At 40.8% G+C, this 21,544-nt stretch overlaps 1 protein-coding gene across 1 annotated transcript in view; it reads left to right on the top strand.

Moving 5' to 3' along the window:
* Positions 1-3,905: 3,905 nt before the first annotated feature.
* LOC148033471 (uncharacterized) overlaps positions 3,906-21,544 on the top strand; it is a 40,560-nt gene continuing 22,921 nt past the window's right edge. The window contains exon 1 of the mRNA XM_087681386.1: positions 3,906-4,043. The gene's annotated coding sequence lies outside the window, so the exon portion shown is untranslated. The remainder of the gene's footprint in view (positions 4,044-21,544) is intronic.

Here is a 21,544-nt window from a genome sequence, read left to right on the forward strand (position 1 = left end):
AGCTAGACATGGTAGTATTTTCTGGTTATTAGTGAAAGGTGACTTGAAGTTAGTGATCAACCAGTTTAATGGGACCTATAGTGCGAGAGATCCCATTCTAAGAATGTACTATAGTGTAACCTTGGACGCCCTTGAGATCTTTAAGGTAGTGGCTTGTCAGTTGATTCCCTGATAGTGGAATCACTTTGCAAATTCCTTGGCTAATTATGCCTTTGTTGAAGATGTCTTTCTTAATTGTGGTCCTGAGGGATTTTAACAATTGCCTCCTAATTTTAGTCTAGGGCTATTGTGGGGACTGCTTGGCTAATATATCATGTTTTGGTCACCAATGGGGTTGGTATAAGTTATGAGTTAGGTGGCAATTGACCATCTTCCTATTCTGTCATGGACGCATCGGATTGTTCAACAACATATTCGTAGGACACCCCTTGCTATTTATGTAGGGGTTAGCGAATAATTTGATGCATTTAGTGTAGGGCCCGAGTAGGCCATCCCCTTGGTCTAGTTTTGTGTTTCAATATGGTTTATGTGGGGGCGCAGGGTTTATTTTTAGTAGTAGGATGCTGAATGGTGTGTTTTATGGGTTAATTTCATTAGGCTAAGATAACCCTTTATTCTTGTAGAAAGTTTGTTGGATCTCCTGAGCCTAAGAGGATTGTTCTCATTGGATTTAATGTTGGATTTCATTAGGTCAAGAGGGCCATTTATTTGTTTGGTGCAAGTATGGTTAATGGTTTTTTGTTTTAATGCTACATTAAACAAATTCGACGAAGTACCTGCAGAGAGTCTCTTACTGTGTAGAAGCTTCTTGTGGCTAAGTCTAGGTGATATCCTTCCTTTACAAACTCTTTCCCTTTATGCTTTATGGTTATATGTATGTGGGGAAATTTTTTCTTTTTGGTGAGGGATCGGCATACAAGGCATGAAGTCCCAGGTTTAGGTTCAGCGTGTTTGGGGATTAAGGGGAAAATTTTTCAAAGAGCAGATAATCACTACCTTGCAAAGGCCTAGTAGGTTCCTAGGGGGAACGAGTCCAATGCCTTGTCTTCCTAGGGGTGGCATCTAGCCAAAAAAAAAGTAAGAATGGTTGGAGCAAAAATAAAGGTGAGCTGAAGAAAAAGGATTTAGTGTCACCTTGTGAGAGCTTGGTAGGTTCTTGGGTATCGAGACAGGACCTAAGGCCGATGCCCTATTCTCCTTGGGTCACAACATACTCAGCTCCCTCCTTTTTACACGCTCGAGTATAACAAATTAAAGGAAAAATGTGATCAAATGAAAAACATATGTGGCTTTTTATAGACCAAGCTATAGAAGTCCTTGCCTAGTATGAGTTCTTGGTCTAGTTGTCCTAGGTTAGGTAGGTAGGTCAGACCACCACTTAGGATGACTCCTTTGATAGTTCTTTTCAGTGAGTCTGTGTTGGAGAAATTGGTTATTAGCGACTAGTTTCAAATCTGTGTCAGATTATTCTTGGCCTATCCCTTGTGAACTTCATGCTTTGATCTTGTCAGGGGGTAGGGTGAGAGTTGTGGTTATGTTTTGTTGAGTATTCTTCTTTGTATTAGCTTGATGCTCTTTATGGTTTTTGTTTGTGTAGATCAATTCATGACTTTGATAGGTTGAGTTGCCCTATCTTGTGGTCATCAATGAGAGTAGATTTTAAAGCTAGAGTTCAAGTGTAAAATAAGTCTAAGACCCATAAAATAGGCATTTTTAATACAAATTAAATGGTTGCAGATCAAGGAGCTAGAGTTTTCCTAGATGCATTGTGACACTAGGAATCTAATGCAAGTATTCGTTCGTCAATTGAAATCTGTTTAACCTCCCATTTAATAGCCACAAGGTTTGGCATTATGAAGCAGCTATTGGATCCAAAAGTCGAAAAGCATGCGATAGAGGCCAAGGTGATAGATTTTGACACTAGAAAGTGGCCCATCTAGTCGTTGGGATTGCAATTCCAATACTGTTTTTCCCTCAACTTGGCTGAAACCACTTGTAACCAAGTGTAAAAATGACAAACTATGAAGTAGATAATTTAAAGCTATGATTAATCATGCTTAAGAAGAGCTTAACTTCAAGAATTGGAACGACATAAGAGGGGGGCATTTTTTTCGACGCCTCCTCCATCCCCCAAAAATTTGGATTTTCGAGATTGCAATCATTCTCTTCCTACTCTTGGGCATTGAATGCTCTAATTTTTTGCTCGTCAATGCTCCGATTATCACGAGGAATGATGTAGTATTCATCAAGGTAGAAAACGAGTCTTTCTGTCTCCTCCTTGTTCCTTGTTCATATTGTTGCTTATGAAAAAGAGAGGGAGAGTTGATTTGATGAATTTGAGATGGAAAATGGTTCAGAAGTATAGTGAACATAGATCGGGTGATTTGGAAGCATCAATCGCTAGGAAATTACATACACAGCTCCATTTCCTCGGCATACACATGCAAATTTTTGAGTAAGCGATCTTTATTTAGTTTCTATGAAAAAATAGTTGCGAATGATTGAAACATGTTTGTTGATATATACAATGTTAGAAAATCATTCATTTCCTTTTTGTATATGAAAAACAATAAAATCGCAAAACTTGAAATACGAGATTTAATAGAAAATAGTGGATTTCTTGGGATTTATGGATCAAATGATATTCATATGGCATGAAATTGAATATGTCGATGGATGACACTTCATGTCTGTCATACAAATTAGAAAAATAAAAAAAATTAATAATTTTTGTTGAAATAACTGAAAAATTTCATGAAAAATAGTCAAAAGAAGGAGAAAATTTCGAGAAAAATAGTTTATGCATATTAAAAATAATGAAAAATTAGGAGAATATTTGTGAATATATAATAAAGGTGAAGCGTGAAGTTTTGCCTCAAATTTCCTTTATTCATGTATTAAAGTGTATGTTTTAGGGCTCGTTTCTACGAAAAATTATCACGAAATCTCTCTACATTTGCACAATTTGAATGGTAGAGGGTGTGGGTCTAAAATGGAAAGATATCTGATTATATTGTTGGTTTCTTTACATATCTTTGCATATAGGATATGGTTTATACAAGTTTAAGAGGTTCAATGACACGGATTAGCCCAGTGCTATTCCTTAGTGATGTTGCACGACGAGATTAAAAAGAATTCATTAAAAGATTGTTTGTGCACTCCACATTGGCTAGTTTCTAGTTAGGTAGGAAAAAGACAATTGATGCCTTAAAGACCCTTAATATTCACTAATAACTAGAGCTTCCTTTGTTGTCATTGCAAGGATTCTAAGGTCCCCGTCCATTGCTTACTCCATCCCTTGCATGTCCACAAGAGGATCTTTGATAATGCCAATGCCATACACTTCCATTCCCTCCACAATAGGTCTATGCAATTTAACAATGTTCTCAGCAGGTGTTGCTACACCCCTTGCACGTAGTTAGCACACGTGTTAGTTTGAATGTTGCAGACTAGTTGCCACTTTTTCATTAAGCAATTTGTTCACCATCAACTTTTGAATAATTCTTAGTCCATAATTGAAAAATCTCTCAATTTCCACCTTTAAAGAGTCCTAGCCCCCTTTCCCTTTCTTCATAAGTATGGTTCCTTTGTCTCTTCAAGATAGAAAAAAGGTTATAAACATATCACTACTAGGTGAAAGTACATTTGCTCAATATAGTCTTATGTTTAGGGCCTACATGTAAGATCAAAGAGTCACATTTTGGCAATTAGGCAACATAAATCATGTATGATGATGGGACCTTTTCCGAAGGTGGGGCCCTACTCAGACATAGTAATCATTGGCTGGCAACCGGTGACAATCTCTTATACCAAGGCCTAGTCATACATCGCCTTTACTATAAAAGGCACATGGAAGCTAAGAGAGAGAAACGCTACTTAATTGAGTTGAGGGGTGACGAGAGATCTACTTGGCGGAGATCTACTTGGAGGGGAGGATCCCCATTGGTGGTGGTCATAGCAAGAGAAGACTACTTTGTTGGAGGATCCCTATCGTTGTCTATTGCGAGGAGCCTGTTTGGAACGGCCAACAAATGTTTTCTCAGGTATGCTAACCTCCTCCTCCATTCTCCTGTTCTCATTTTTGCAGAGAGATCTTTGTATTGATAAGCATCATGTGTTGCACAACGCAAAACTTTGCTAGGATGCATGATAGTCTCAGGATTCATTTCATTAGTGGCCTATTGCAGAGTGCTTGATCGAATGCTTTATTGGCAGGCATGATTATCTCCATGAATCGATGATACCATGTGTGTGTGATTATACATATGTGAGGACCAAAATGATGATGATGAGAGAGAGAGAGAGAGAGAGAGAGAGAGAGAGAGAGAGAGAGAGAGAGAGAGAGAGAGAGAGAGAGAGAGCCTATGGGAACCAAACAATCAATATGATTGCTAGTGTTGGGTCATCAATGAAGAACAACAAATCAAAATGAGTGACAATAAACGAACTGACTGAACTCACAGTTGTATGAACTGTAAGTGTAACATCCTATAACCAAAGCATGAAAAATTGATAAAAATTTAAAAGTATGTAGAATGCTGATTAGTTAGAAAATGAACTGATACTGATCAGTGGGGCTGCTACCATCTCCAGTTGTTGAGGATCTACCTCGTAGGGTGATCCGAGATAGATAGGCCACTGAAATGAGGCATGTGTCTCCTGTGGCAGGTAGTAATTACTCTGATTTGATGAAGGTATGGTGGTTGAGGGCAAGGTCCTGGTGGTTGTGGGTGATATGATTTGTATAAGATAATAGCCTGGTTCACTATGACTCCCCTATGCTGTGTCTGCTGTCCTATGGCATGGTTGATGTGGAATTGGTAGTAGGTGGTGTGCTGACTGGAGTGCTTGAAGAAATCTGTGAGGGTCCTCTGTACAGGTGGGTCAACATCTGCTCTCATGTCTTTTACTAGACTATCCTTGTACCTCTTGATCTCTGAGAGGAACAGACCCAGGAATGTCTAATCCTCATACTCCATCACTCTGAAAAAGAGGTAAAAAAAACCCTCTCAGACTTGACAGTGGTATCTACCTCTGATCTCAGAACATATTGTGCATCAGCATACACAAGGTTCCCATTACTCTACCTCCTCATGTCATAACTAGCAAATATGGTCTGCTACAGCTGCATGTATGTGGCAGGCTATCTCTATCCTCGACTGGTGCAAAGAGATGTGGATTTATCCATTGACACTTTGTATCCCATGTGAGAGGTGTACATCTGTGTATGTGGGCCCAGTGACAAACCCATAATGTGAGATATGTAGGAAATGGTGCTGGTAATGAGAAATCTTTGGAGCGGGAGAGGTGGATCCATGGTATTTGCCCAAGCTCCCTAATCGGCTATTCCAAGTAGTCATCAATCCTATGTGCTGAGATGCTTTGGTCCTCCCCCAATGGTGCTGGTAATGAGAAACCTTTCAGTCAAGTGGCTCTCAAAGGCTGATCCAAGTTTTCTCCATATCCAATCTAACAACGTCCATCCTAATGACCACGTTCCTTTTGGGGGAGGTGAGCTCCAAATGTGGGCAATCCAAGCTGCTCTAGAAAGGTGGGAAGTGATCAACTTGTAATGTATGCGCCCCAGGCCACATCTGTATTTGAGCATACTAGCAACTGGCATCCCCTCCCTCTATTAATCATCTCAATGAAATCAATGCCAATTTAGGGTATTTGTGTTGCGGAGCTCCCAAATTCTTGTATGCATTTCATAGCTTGAAACAAAGCCTCCGTGATCACTGGAGTTGTTGCCAACTTTGGTCGAATGATTTCATGTGCTATGGATGACTTGCTCTATATCATGCCAAGTAGTCCTCATAATGAGTGGTCTCTCTATACTCATGTATCGTAATTTAGGCCCAATCAATAGTTGCCTCCTAGCTCATACTGGGAAGGGCATTTGCATATGTAGTGTGATTGTTTCTCCACCCCCTCCATTTGGTATCCCTAATGCATCTTCTCCCATGTCTCTTTGAAGTATCTCTATACCTCAACTCGAAGCCATTGTAAGGGAGTCCATAGATGATGTACAACACATCTCACATCCAAGTGCCCTAGTTCGATGAAGAGGCCATCATTTGAAAGTAAGGAATGATGTCCCTTATAGAAGGCTGTCTTTGTGCCAAGTGCTACTGCTAGTGGAATTCATGTCCTTGTAATGCCTATCTTAGTAATGTCTATTGTGATAACTTAGTTTGGGTTTGTGTGGCTGAGCTGCAATGTAGGCGCACTTAGTTTATTTATGGTCTAAGTGGTATTGCATCCATCAAGAGGCCATAGTTTCTAAAACATGTGCTATTATGTGCAAACCATCAACTTGTATCTTGTATTGCAAGCTACATGTGAGAAAAATAGTGCCAATCCAAGAAACTTGTTTGGGTTCAGCTCCTATGGTGTGTGATATATATGACAACATAGAAGAGAGAGTCTCAACTACCATTCATGTAATAGCTAATTTTGCTCATATGATCTCATGTCGTATAGATGTTTGTTGTGTCATCTTGGCAATCATCATAACTAACGGCCTCACCATCCTTGGCCATATGCTATGAAGATCAAGTCCCTTGATAATAGCTCCATACCTCATGATCGAAATGGTTAGTATGTAAAAAAATCAAATCTTTGTTGGTGGTTCTAGCAATTGGATATGGGTAGATTGTCTCCTAGGGCAATTAGCGCTGCAAACCTCCATGCGTCTATCTTTGTAGCTCTCCTCATGTAGAAATCGGGTCTAGAGAGAGTGACCTCAAGTGGACATAGAAGGATACTTGCTTCGTTGTATTGCTAGTCGGTAGGTGAATTGAGGTGCCTAGTTGGCAAATCAACTAGCAAAGGTATCAAAGATTATGACCTTGGTGTTTTGTACATTCACGGTTAGGTCCTCTTTTAATATTAAAGGCATGTAGTGTAAAGAAATACTCGTCTATCGTCTATAGTTAACAAAAACAATAGTACAACAATGCTTACATTGATAAAAGAACTTAGTAGGATTAGGGTGACTTAGAGACAATGAACACTGAAGATGAATGAATAAATGCAATGCTCAATTCAGCAAACACACTATGCAAGGGGCATATAATATATTGAACCTCGAACTCCCTTGTCTCTAGGATGGGGACAAAGAGTATGAGCTAGAGAGTTTGTCATACCCTGAAATGCAGTAGACAACATCCTAACGTGTTTGATAGCAGCAAACCTAGATCAAGGAAGTTTGGATTAGTGCTAGACGAAGCTGGAAAGCTTGAAACAATAGGCAGCTGGCTGAAAAAGTGTCAGATGATGCAGACAACAGCAGCTGGAGTGAAGACGCAGCCGTCAGTGATGATGTGGCCATTTGAATGGCAGCTTGGACAGCAAACACATATCGGTTGATGACATCAGCTGTAAATGTATGCAGATTTGGAGTGAACAGCAGTAGGCGATAGTTAGAGAACATTGAACACAGGCTGAAACAGGGTAACAACAGCAAATGCAGCCAAATCAGCTGTTGTCAGTTGTAGAGGAGTGTCTAAAGGCAAGCACTGGTAGTAGAATGTAGCTTGAATTGAGATATTCTCCATAGACTTCTTGAAGAACCCTCTCCCTCTCTCTCAAGAGTCAAGCCTCTTACTCTCCCTCTCCCAAGCCTCTCTCTCTCTCTCTCTCTCTCTCTCCATCAGCATCATGACGCGAGAATCTTGAGGCCTTTAATTTGCATGCCATCCATGTGGAGAAGGACACAAAGAAGTCAAACTCCCACCATTGGACGTACAAGTGTTATGAGAAGTGCTATACAAGTAGTGTGACCTTACTTCTCCAACATCTTTCCAAGATGGAGGGGCAAGTTGCTCTATGCAAGGAAATCCCTCAAAATATTGTGGACGAGATTCTTGCCAAGATGAGAAGGGGATTCACTAGAGGAGGAGGAAGTGGCATATTGGCATAAACACCTATCCCTACTCATGAACTAATTTACAGCAAAAATTAGGGTTTGACAACTCCAAGGAGCACAGGGGAAGGCCAATTCCCTAGCAAATCAAAGGACAAATTGATTTGAAGTCTTGTTGGTCATTTATGACAACAAGAGGCACTTGGATTAGTGGAGGTTGAAAAATCTCATTTATATTCCATTCACTTGTAATACAAGTTAAAGAAATACTATAAGGGGTGCCAAGTTTTGTGACCAACTGGGTTGGCTGTCCAAGATAAACTAGTAAAGTGTATATTTCATTTTATGTAAGTTTGCTTTTTGTTGTAATTAAGTGTTAATTAGGTCATTACCACCCTTTTGAAGGAGGAGCGTTGGTTTTATGCGGGCTTGCACAGTGATCAAAGATAGATAACATGCACACGTTCTAGAGATAGCAGAGAGAAGATAGGGATGGATGTATAAGCCATCCATGGTTTTGTAGCAATGGTACATTGAGCCTACGAGTCACCGGCCTTCATAGATGATAGATAGCTCTGTTTGTGGATGACCACAATGAAGTGCTAGAGGAACTAGGCTACTATGTAAATTAGAGAGGGTACGTGGCGTTTACTTCTTCCACTTGTTAGAGGAGAGAGTCACTTGTAAAGCATCTCTTTTAGTGGCAGAATTTTGGGTATGTGCTGGAGCCTCTTCAATCCTTGGCCATGAGAGTTCTTGCTTAGGATGCTTTTCGGGTGCATTTGAGAGAAACTAAAGTACCTATTCTCTTATTCACACAAAGATTTGCAATCAGCTTAGCACATGATATGAAGGGAGTGAGCCTTGAAGTGGAAGCTCGGAGTGGAAGCAAGAGCTACGGTGGAAGGAGCAAGAGCAAGAGAGAGAGAGTGTGTTATCAGGACATGCATTTTTGAAACCTCAATTATCATGTGGATTAATTTTTAATCACATGATTAAGTAAATGTTGCACATGTGGGGTGCAATTGGGGTTAAAGTAAATTTATGAGCTCGGGACCTGAAGAAATCATGGGATGTCAAAGGGAAAAGTTACTATAAGTTATGCTGCACAGATACTTGGTGGTATCTCATACCAGTTGTTGGCCTAGGTCATCCATTTGGCCATAAGTGTTAGTTGGTGACACTAGAGAAGTGGTGTTTAATGGTACCTAACGCCAATCTGATGGTCAAAGATGGCGTAGAGACACTCGGGATTGGAAGTTGCCTAGCCAATTTAATTATTGGCTAATCAGATTATTTTTCAGGGCATCGAAATAATTATTAGATTAATCTTCAGTATTCAAAGACTAAAAATTAATACTTAATTATGAAAAATGCTGAAAAAACCATTTGGGAAGGCTGCCACTTGTCAAAAATGCCCATGCAAGATTGAAAAACGTCTTTAGAGGCTAGAGAGAGGCATTTTTATAAATTCAGTCTGCAAGAGAGAGGGAGGGGAGGTTGCTGGTCTGATTTGCAGCCATTGGAGGACCTTCTGAGGCTGCCAAGGACAGAAGAGGACCAATCAATAGCAGGAGACAGCATCTATAGGCTGTTGAGACAGGGCAGCAGCAGTAAATGACTGATTTTCTTCAGTTCTTTGCATCTACAAGCTGTTGTGGCAGGGCAGCAGCTGCATTTGACTGATTTTCAGTCATTCTTCACGACAAAACTCTGAATTTTCTCTCTCTACAGCTTTCCCTCTCATCTCCCAGCCATTTCACACCTTTGCTCCGAAGATCTCAGCATTTGGACCCTTGGAGGCTGAGAAATTTCAGATTTCTCTGTTGTAAACTCAAATTTGCAGCAGAAATTAGGGTTTAGCAGCAGCCTTAGGAAGCGTGCCAGAAATTGGAAGCTCTGAGACTTGGATTCAACAGGGCTGAAGTTGTTTTTAGCCTTTTCAAGTGGAGTGACTAGCAAATAATTGAATTTGGGACATTTTCATCTCCATCAAAGCGGGCAAAGTGTAACGTGTCTACCTATCTATTTGCCGAACACGCCTTTAGTACTCCATCGAGAGATAATCCTAGAAGACGCCGCCTGGTACTCCCAAGGAATGACACAGGGTTTATTAGCTAGAGTCTCCGGAATATGTTTCGCAACGAAACGTATCTAGGCGTCCCCACTAGGACCGACCTAAAGTCAGGGTTCCTAACAGTCGGGTCTCCTAACGGACGTCTAGCGTCGGATTTCAAATGCCCTACTTTGCGCAGAAACTCTTGAACCGAAGCGGATCCATGCGCACTTGGTTCAAGGAGAATGGGAAACGAGAGAGATGTGTCACTCAACCTCTTTGCCCATAAGGCATAGTCCCATTCCGATTCCCTAAAACAGCATGAATCGGGTTTTAACTTACAAGTTTTAAGGTCCTTGTCTATCTAACGTTCGCATCGATAAAATCCATTGAGGAAAGCTCTCGGCTAACCGAGACCACCCTTCCGTACGATGGACCCGATGGTCACATCCACACCTGACGGTCACATCCACTGTGCTTTTCTCGAGGTCTTGTGGCTGTCACTGCATTCTCGAAGGAGGCGGGAAGAACAGTGCTGAAGAGCCGTTCAAAGTCTTTCACAAGTTGACGATACTCTATTGCTAGTCCGGGAAAGAGTAGGGTGATCGGTGTCTAAGGAAATTGTTGTGGAGCGCGAGTGCCTTCACTGTGAAGCCACTGTACCAGGGAACCATATGTATGATCCCCTTCGCGGAGGCATAGGGTGAGCTAGCTAGTAGCTCCTGTGCTACGTCTGCTGAGGTGAGTTGTACCATGAAGATCCCTTGATCCATTAGGACCGCCTGCCGATGCGCAGCGTGGAGTGAAGCCAATCTTGAAGCTGGACCCTGGATGGGGAATGTCCTACTACCTGACCAAAGATCACTGTTTCTTTAAGCTCCAGTTCTGTGGCACGGACTGCTAAGAGTTGTTCCTCAGAGAGGGCGATGCGCAAGGTATTTGATTGGGGGGCACTCGTAGAATGCATCGGCGTCTAACTAGAGGTTTCCATTGCGCGCCCCTGTAGAGGACCTACCACTCACGTTGCTGTGCGGCCCGGGGGGGGAGAGGGGATGTTGCTGCAGTCGAAGGGGCACTCGTAGAATGCACCGGTGTCTGACCAGAGGTTTCCATTGCGCGTCCTTGCTGAGGACCTACCACTCACGCTATTGTGGAGAAAGGGAGCAATTGGAGGGGAGGAGGCCGATGGCGAGGGGGGGGGGGGTGAAAAATTCTTTTTACATGGTGGGGGAGGTGTTGGACACCGCTATAGGCTAGCTCGCAACGGGCAAATGCGTGTGTTAGGCCTGTCGGACAGAGTTGGGCCTTTGTACAATAAAAGGCGAAGGGGCAGACGGTGGAGGCGGAGGGGTTAGGGCGGAGAGGCGGGAAAACAGCTCCTCAGGTGGGAGGACAGGGCGGGATCAGGCGGGGGGGGGGTGGGTTTCCAGGCGGAGGTGAGCAGGTGGCGTGGGTGAGTAGGCGGGGACGGAGGCGTGGAGCAAGGGTGGAGGCGGACGGGGGAGTAGCGGGACAGATGTGGGGGGGAATTGGGGCAATGGCGAGGGTTGGAGCGTAGCGAACGCGACGGCAGGAGCCCATTTTTTTGTTCGGTCGCTCTACTTAATAGGATATGCCCAAACTTTATGCGTATAGTCATCAATAAAAGTAACAAAGTACTTCGCATCACCTAATGACTTCCAGGGCATGGGACCACATACATTCAAATGAACAAGAGTCAATGGCTCATCCATGCGTGTCATACCAAACTTTTTATACATATTACATGTTTACGTGCCATATAAATTATGATCACAAGACTCAAAGCACTAATAGTCAAGGGATGGAAGGTACTACAAACGAGTAAGCATTTTCATTCTTTTCAAGGATATGTGCCTAAGGCGATGATGCCAAAGAGATATATGTAGAATTGTATCCACTGCCAAAATATGATCAATTGACCCAGATACAAGCAAGGGGTAGAGAGTATTGGACTTAGCACCATGTGCGATGACAAGATTCCCATGGGTAATCTTCCATGAGGAATCACCAAAAGAAACCACATAACTTGCATCATCCAAAGTGCTAGTAGAGATAAGGCTCTTTGTGAGAGCTGGTACGTGACGTACATCATGAAGAGTAAACATGCAACCTGAACCAAATTGCATGGATATCACCAATACCAACTATCTCCAATGCTAGGCCATTATCCAAATGGACAGAGCCAATTAAATTGCAATAGAAGTGAAACCACTCTCTATGAGGGGTCACATGAAAAGAAGTCCGTGAGTCTATCAGCCAACATTGAGTATATCTTAACAAAGCATCAATCAGCTGTGGAGTATCAAGAGAAGAAGCTGCAAGTATGAAATCATCATCATAATCACTCTGTATAACATTAATCTCTTCAATCTTAACATTGGACTTGCTAGGGACAATGCTGCAATCATCATTTTTGTCCTGTGCTTTATCCTTGCCCTTTTCTTTGTGCTTGTCCTCGTGCATCTTATGGCATTGTGGCCGAATATGCCCTGCTTTCCCATAGTAGTGACAAGTCAATGAGGACTTATGGCCACGGGACTTATTGCGAGACTGTCCATGTGACTGAGAGCGAGATGGTCCACAGGATTTACTGTGAGACTGTCTATGTGACTAAGAGTGAGATCGTTCAGAGTCTCTCCCACGGCGGTCATTACCACTCCTATTATTATTGCCTCGAATTGTCAAAGCACGAGAGGTGCGGGGAGCATCGGTATTTTTTTTGTTAACCTCTTCAGTCAAGGGTGCACCCTCTACATCCTACAATTGTAACCCATCAGTAGGTATGTTGGCACACATAGCAGTACGAAATGCGTCCCATGATTCAGGTAGTGTAACTAAGAGGAACAAGGAAAGAAGAGTGCCCTTGAATTCAATCCTCTATGAAGACAAATGATTGATAATGGAATGAAACTCATTTAAGTTTGTAGATATAGAAGTCCTTCATGCGAAGGTCCATGAGTTGCTTCAACCAATACATTTGAGAAGTGGGGTTTTGCTTGTCATAGACATTGTGAACCTTTCCCATAATTTCCATTCGGATTGCCCATTAGAGACAACATTATAGAATACTTGCTTAGAGAGGGATAATATGATGGTGGACTTACATAGTTCATCTAATTTGCCCAATCATGTGCATCGATAAGTTTGGGCTTGACCCTTATGTTTCAAAGGCCTAACCTACATTTTCTGCATTAAAACTTGCTAGATTTGGGCCTTCCAGTAGTTGTAGTTGGTGCCATTCAACTTGTCAATATCAAAGATAGCACTATTAGTTGAGCCACCAGCCATAATGAATGCAAACAAGTACACAAACTATCAAAGAAGGCTGCTGTAATCACTACAAACAGCCCTTAAACCATTGCCAAATCAAGCGGAAACTAGGGGTACTGACCAAGTAATGAACTGTCCACGAACTCAAGGCAAAGAACTGTCAAATGAAGGTGATTGCTTGCATAAACAGTGTAGTAAACTCTAATTACAACATGTTGAAGATGAGGTACATCAGTAAAAAATCAATGCGAAAGAGGGGCAATCATTGATATAAGACAAATTGCAATTGCTAGGGAATAGCTCCAACTAGTAGCGAGTGAAGATGTGATTGACACTGAGAATTGTCAAAGGATCGGGGTGTCAGATTGAGATATATCCCATAGGCATAACCATCATGCATAGAGTGGGTCTCACGGGTAACGGAGGAGACCAACTAAAGGCACAACGAACTGAGCAATGTAATGGAAGCTTAATACATAACCAACCAAGATGTATACATCATTAACAACATCGTGACATAGTTAGGTGTAGGCCCAAGAGGAATGTGAGATCAGCCCACTAAGCATCGACTCTGTGTACATAAAGCATGACAAGAGCATGTACATGTCACTAAGTCCCACGGTCTCACTGTGAGACTCTCAAGCTCAATTGCATAACCAAATGCTTAATGTAACATCCAAGTATTAAGTAGCGGCTTCCACTGGAATAAAAGTCGAATGCAAGATGAGCAAACAAAGCTCAAAGCATCATGTGGAAGGCATCCATACATCCAAGATCCAAGTAGCATATATCTGCGAGCATCCAACCCAAGTAACTTGCAAAGCGCTTATACTGGAGCATCAAATAACCATACATAATAGTGAATGACAATCAATGTCAATATTTAAAGCTCCAATCTCAGCTCAAAGGCAATCTGGAAGCATAACCAAGTATATAATATGAACCATAAGCATTGGTACATCACCTTGAATAATCGGTAAGCACCCAGGAGCAATAGGCATATGTTTCACTGATAAAATCACACTTAGTCCTGCTTATTACAGCAGTAAAAACCTCTGTAATTCCATAGCATTCCAATAAATTGGCATAACATCCCTTTATGATTCGGCATCGAATAGACATCTCAAGAAGCAAAAATGACCTCTTGACAATGAGTGAAGGACTGTCCAAAACTGTAGTACAGCAAACTGTCATAAACTGTGAGCTAATGGTTGAACCCAAGAGCTCCAAGTGATGCGCAAACTCATACCAAAGATTTCGGGAAAGATTCCAAAGATTGCCAAGAGCCAAGAGGAGTGCTAAGAGCTGGAGGATGGGGCAGACTGATCAGGAAGGAGGGGGCAACAAATAAACACAAATCACGCTGATGTTGCTGCTCCTATTACTACTCCTGCTGATGGTATTGAGGTTTTGGAAGCACTCTAAGGTGCTCAAATGAACTGAGTAATGCCCTGGAACAAGTTGCAAAGGGAAGGAAGAAGCCAAGTAGAAGATAGAGCTAAATGCATGCCTCAAGATGAAGAATCCATGGTGGTTGCCATTGAAATTGTGAATTGAAGCTTTTCTCCACAAGCTGTGAAGTAATGCCAGGTCGGCGGGCTTAAGCTCTCAAGGAAGATGGCTCTATCACCAGTTGAAGAGAGTGAGCCCTAAAGTGGAAGCACGGAGCGAATGCAAGAGCTATGGTGGAAGGAGCAAGAGCAAGAGAGAGAGATGCACAAGATGTGGGAACTCCAATAGTCATAATGTGTGACTGGCCTTCCCTTTATTCAAATGCCATTGAAAGAACGAAGAATAAAGTGAGAGTGATGGGCGCTTGCCACCTGCAGTGTATAGGTGTGCGGGTATGGGGGTACTGTCAGTGTAACTAATACATGGGTGGCTAGGTACAGGCGCCTTTACCCCCAATACGATAGTTAGAGCGGCTAGTTTATTGCCACACTAACTTATGCATGATGAGGGCCATGACGAGCATGGATAGTCCAAAGTAGGTAAACACTTAACCATAAATCATGATTCATAAATTTAAAATGATAAGTGAGATTTTGATTTGTTGTTTTGAACTTTATACTTTACAATTTAGTATTTACAATCTTATGTGCATTGTGTAGGTGAATGTTGATACATTCAAGTTGATGGGCGACAGTCTTTCAAGTGTATATTAGGAGATTGATGATGATGAGGAGATGATCTTTGCAAATTTCTATAGAGAGTTTATAGTAGCAGATACTTGTGGCACTTATTACACTCAGTGTGCTCATGGGCGAGGAGTTCAAATAGCTAGCAACAAAGGCATGGTCATTCGACGTCCTTTGATATTGATGAGGAGTGGTTTGCAAACATACATGAGGTGGGGCTCTAGTAGCTCTTATCTTGTGTATCATGATGACATCCCCCTCTTGCCTACATAGCCATTGCCTAGGAAGCCATCATTTGATGATGATGGTAACCTCATCAGTGAGGATGAGCATGAGATTGTCTCATCATTTGATGCCGATGAGTCTATCTTTAAACTCTCTTGACGAGCACTCAGATGGTTGTGATGATAATGATGAGATAATAATGCCTCGTTATTTGTATCACTGTATCAACTCTTGAGTCGTACCTATGGTCTACGATCCATGTATGATATATGTTATTGTACTGCATGTTGCGCATGTAATTGTGATGGCTTAGTATATGCCAATTTTTGCTGTTAATCTCATGTATTCATCTTATTTTATAATGACATATTTTCACTTTAAACATGTGTTCTATCTTTATAGTTAAACAAAAAAAAACAAGTTTTTTTAAAAAAAGTATCAATATTGTATCATATCTTATAAAATTGTAAGGTACCATTTAGTACCACATTGTATCTTTCATATCTGACTATAGAAGTGTGGATTCTCCCAAATTAGGATGGGGCATAGACAATCTCTAGGAATAGGTCTCTTTCTAATGGAAGTTTGGGAATTTTGAGTTTTAGGACTGTAATAAGAGTTAATCCGCCTCGGATGCTTGTTTTAGCTTTATATTCCCTCTCAAGCCTAATTATCCCAAGGCATCCCAATGGCCTATCAAGACTACAGAGGCAATGGTTATCTTACCAAGGGAGCCCAAAGGGTCACCCTAGAGAGGGCAAGGCATCGAATAAAGGGTTATCAAGATCTCCAAAGACAGATGGAACCACCTTGAACCTTTTTCTTTGGAGTAATCCTTTGTGTCCTATCAAGCATCAATGTCCCTTTGGGAAATGAGAAGGGATGGTTAGATCCAATACACCATGAAATAGACAAGCTATCACGATTACTTGTGGATGCCAGTAAAAAAGGAAAGGTATAGGTGGTATGTATATAGAGCTGCCATAGGGACTGCCCAAAGAAACTACCATGTGAGCTGTTGTAAATATGGTGGATTGAGAGTCGACCACTCTCCTCTCTAACCAAAGAGGGATAAATACACACAAATGCATGTTTACAAAAATAGGTTATCAATGCATGGGATAATACAAAGGGCAATACAATATGTCAGAATTATGCAAAATGCTATGCAATGGTGCCACTTGGACAATGCCCTTGTAGGATAATTGTTGACTTGTCTAAGCACCCTTACAATCATAATCATCTTGATGAGATGGATAATGATGCAAAGTACAATAGTAATATCCACGAAGCAAAATGTTATCAAAACCCCCCCCATCCCCTCCCCCACCCCCCCTCGCCCCCTCCCAACTCTCTCTCTCTCTTCCCCCTCCCCCCCCCCCTTTTTGTAATGGGTCCTAGTCAGGGGGTCTTAGGGGATCCAACATCCCTCATGATAAGGTTTCAAGAGCAACACCTCCCACCAAGGATATAAAGGAAGACCCGTCCAAAGACATCATCAATTTATCTTTCACCAAGTCAGAGTTCATCTAGCTATCCTTCCATTTTACCTTCAAAGTGGAAGCACATGAGTGCTTTTGAGGTTGTAGTAGGAACTTGAGCCGTGGGTGCATTAGAGAATACGTCTTGGCAATGGGAGTAAGTGCGGAGGGGATATTTGAAAGTTAAATTGAGCTAAATAATTGGCCCATTGAATATGCTTCTTAGAAATCTTTGGTTGGTTAAGAAAATGTCTCAGATTGTCACGGTTTGTCTTGATGAGAAATTCTCCACCTAAAAGATAGTGTCTCCAATCTTTTGAAGCTTGAATAATGGCTATTAACTCCTTTTTATAGGTAGTAGCATTCTTTTCTGCATTTTGCAACCTTTTGCCTGCATAAGTAATTGCCGCCTTTCCTCGTTTAAGAGTGCACCAATGCAATCTCTTGAAGCATCACATTCCATAAAGAAAGGTTTTGACAAATTAGGTGTAATCAGAATAGGTCCTTTGTTGATATAGAATTTTAGAGCTTCAAAAGCTTCTTTCTCTTGTTTGGTCCACTAAAATGCCACTACTTTCTTGGTTAAATCATGCAATGGTCCATCAACCACTACAAATCATTTAATGAATCTTCTATAATAAGAACATAATCCTAAGAAACTTCGAACTTCATGAACACTAGTCAATTCTGGCCATTCTACAATAGTCTTGACTTTTTCAAGATCCATCTGAATTCTATCTTTAGATACAATATGGCCCAAGTAGTGAATCTCTTCTAGGAAAAATTCACTCTTTTTTTCATTCATGTAAAGTTTGTGTTTATGGAGTTCTTGGAATACTACTTTTAAGTGTTTCTTATTCTTTTTTTAATCTTTTGAATGAACCAAAATATCATTAAAGAAAGTACCTGTAAACTTCTGATGTGCTCTACAGGTTCTTTCCATCATTCTATTAAAGGTTGCAGGAGCGTTGGTGAGACCAAATGGTAGCTCAAGAAACTCATGCAAACCAAAAGTTGTCATGAATACTATTTTATGAATATCTTGAGGAGCAATCCTTATTTGGTGGTAGCTACTCTTGAAGTTGATCTCGTTGAATACTTTGGATTCATCCAATCTATCTAAGATATCATTAATTCGTGGAATGGGAGACCTATTTCAAATTGTTATTTTATTGAGGGCTTTGTAATTTACGCACATGTACCAAGATCTATCTTTCTTCTTCACTAAGAGGACCGGAGTGAAAAAAGGTGAGGAATTGGGTCTTATTACACCCTTCTCCAATGACTCATTCACTTGCTTGATAATCTCCTCTTGTTGTATTGGACTCACATTGTAGGGTGGCCTATTTGGAGGTGAGCTTCCAGGAATGAGATCAATGTGATGATCTTTTGGCCTCCCTAGAGGTAACTTGTTAGGTAAAGTGCTTGCAAAACAATCTTCATACTCCTTTAAGAAACTCATTCGTTTCTCATTCATATTTGAGATGGACTCTTCAATCGCTTTACAAAAATCTTTGAGAAAATAGACTTTTTCATTGCTTTACAAATTTGTACATGGGATAAGATGAGAATAGAGTTCCCTTTGACTCCCATATCAAAAGATACATTTTTACCCTTGAAAGAGAATCTAAACTTATTTTGATTCCAGTCAATGGCTGGATCTATTCTTTTATGCTAAGGTATTTCTAATATAACATCACAATGACCAAGATCTTCCATGATAAAACTCTTATGATTTGCATAATCTCCTATCTCAATTCATAGTTTCCCAAGAATGGGAGTAACTATAGATTCCATTCCTTAAAAATCAACACCTGACATTTCTGGTGTTTTAAACCTCTGCTCTGGTAGATATAGAGCTTCAAAAATCCGAGGATAGATATAATGATATGTAACCGTTGTATCAAAATGAATGAGAACAGGTTGATTATCAATCTTACCCCAAGCCATTAAAAGCTTCCTTTTCTCTGACAGAGTTTCATCCTATTGCAAGGATTCCTTAGGTATAACATTTGCTTGAGGTGTCTTTTGGGGCTGGTTTTCCTTCTTTGCCTTATTAGGATATTGACCAGCCATGTGTCGTTTTTCTCCATAAGAGAAACATCGTCCTTCTCTTGTATATTCTACTAATTGTTGATACTATAGCTTCTTTTTGAATGGCAAAGGTGGTATACTTCCTTCCTTATGCTTTAGTTCTAGTTTATCTGACTTCGTTTGGTGAAACATCTTGGTCTTCTTCCTTTGTGGTTCTTCATTTGAGGCTTTACCAAGCATCCATAGCATATGGAGTCCTTCAGCTTTTGGAGCCGCATCTTGGGTTGCTTTCAAAGTATCAGGCTTTGTCATCTTGATAGCTTGCCGTACTGTTGAATGTAATCCAGGGATAAACTTTCTCATCTCCATATTGCGAGAAGGGACTTCATTAAGATATATAAATTTAAAAGAAATTGAAGCCAACCTTCCTTCCGTGGATGGGTGGTAAATCCCTGATTACAACTTAATTACAGCAGCAAACAATAAATGCAAATCTGAAAATACAAATTTACCTATTGATCTTGGATAATGCACACTCGATTGGCCCCAAAATTGGCGCCCCTTTCGGTATTTCTTTAGCTTTATTGAAGAAGAAGTTGATTTACAATGGGATTCTCCCGATCCCCTTCGCAATCCAAACTCCCCTTGCTGTTCAAAGTGACAAGCAAGTCTTCAATTTGCTTTGCCCCTTGATTTGGGCACTTAATTTGCTTTCATCCACTTCATAGATGATGGAAATTCCCCAAATTCAATGGCTGGCTAGTCCTCTAGCTGAATTTAGCTGAAATTCACATTCAGCCTTGAAAAATCTAAGTCTTGGAGCTTCCAATTTCTAGCATGCTTCCTGAGGCTATTGCTAAACCCTAATTTCTGTTGTAAATTAGGGTTCACAGTAGAGAAATTTGTAATTTCTCAGCCTCCAAGGGTCCAAATGCTGAGATCTTCGGAGCAAGACTGTGAAATGGTTGGGAGATGAGAGAGAAAGCTGTAGAGAGAAAATTCAAAGTTTTGTTGTGAAGAATGACTGAAAATCAGTCATATGCAGCTGCTGCCCTACCACAACAACATTAAATGCTGTTGTCTATAGCTAAGACATCCAAATCGGTTGTCATCTTGTACCTGGATGCAATCGCCTAGTTGTGGAGGGTTGAATTTACAATCGCCTCCTCAAAACTCACTCGTGGCTGGCTACAATGGTTGAAAATAGGCTGGCCATGGTTGCTCATAGCTCTCCCACATTTGCTATAGCGAGAATGATCTCGTTTTTCCTCTTCTTCCGCCTTTTACCAGCCTGTATGGGCAAGTTTGCCAAGTGGTAGCCTTCCCAAATGGTTTTTCCAATATTATCCATCATCCATCATCAAATATTACTTTTCAGCCTTTAATTACTGAAAATTAATCTAACAATTATTTCAGTGCCCAAGAAAAATTTTGATTGGTCAATAATTAAATTGGCTAGGCATCTTCCACTCCCGAGTTTCTTTGTGCCATCTTTGATCATTAGATCAAGGTTAGGTACCATTAAATGCCGCATCTCTAGTATCACCAACTGACATTTATGGCCAAATGAATGACCTAGGCCAACGATTGACACCAAATGCCACCAAGTACGTGTGCAACATAACTTGTAGCAACTTTTGCCTTTGACATCTCGTCATTTTCTTGGGTCTCGGGCTCGTAAATTTACTCTAACCCGAGTTGCACCTTACATGTGCAACATTTATTTAATCATGTGATTAAAAATTAATCCACATGTTAAGTGAGGTTTCGAAAATACATGTTCTCATAACAAAAATAGTTGCAAATCTATTAATATATGCTCAAACATTGTCTCCATGGCTTTGCTTCAGCTCATCCCATTCTTATTGCACATAAGCTTAAAAGGATGAAGGTAGAAACTTCTGGTTAAACATCTCTTTGAGCCACCAATTTAAAGCCGCATCCTTCAGATGATTTTTAACCATCATTATCTTTGATTTTTCTATATAATCTTCATCACCAAAAGTAGCATCAAATTGTCTAGTAAAAGACGACTTTTTAAAAATGTCTTACCATAGAAAATGCCAAACTTGACGCTCTTCTCTCTAGGCTTAAAGCCTCTTTTAGCATTGTTTTTCTTTGTTAAAAGCATCTTTGGAGATTTGTCTACCATAGAAATAGTAGGTTCTTTGACTTTCTCCTTGCTCTTCTCCATGGAGAGATTCTTGGGATAAGAGAAGAAAGCTTGTATATGATGAGAATTTGAAGTCACTGCTTGGGTGGATACTCTAATGATAGGTGATGCAACCTTTCATATACTTGGTTGCATCAATAACATTGATACCTTTCATGCTAAGGTTTCATATACTTGGTTGCATCAATAACATTGATACCTTTCATGCTAAGGTAGGCCTTTGCAGCCGTAACACCATTTGTCTCAAGAGCCTTCTCCGTAAGGAAATCTTCAAAGATC

The sequence above is a fragment of the Lygodium microphyllum genome, chromosome 7 (assembly GCF_053477565.2).
Source record: "Lygodium microphyllum isolate KBCC chromosome 7, Lygodium_microphyllum_v1.1.10, whole genome shotgun sequence".
Lineage (NCBI taxonomy): Eukaryota > Viridiplantae > Streptophyta > Polypodiopsida > Schizaeales > Lygodiaceae > Lygodium > Lygodium microphyllum.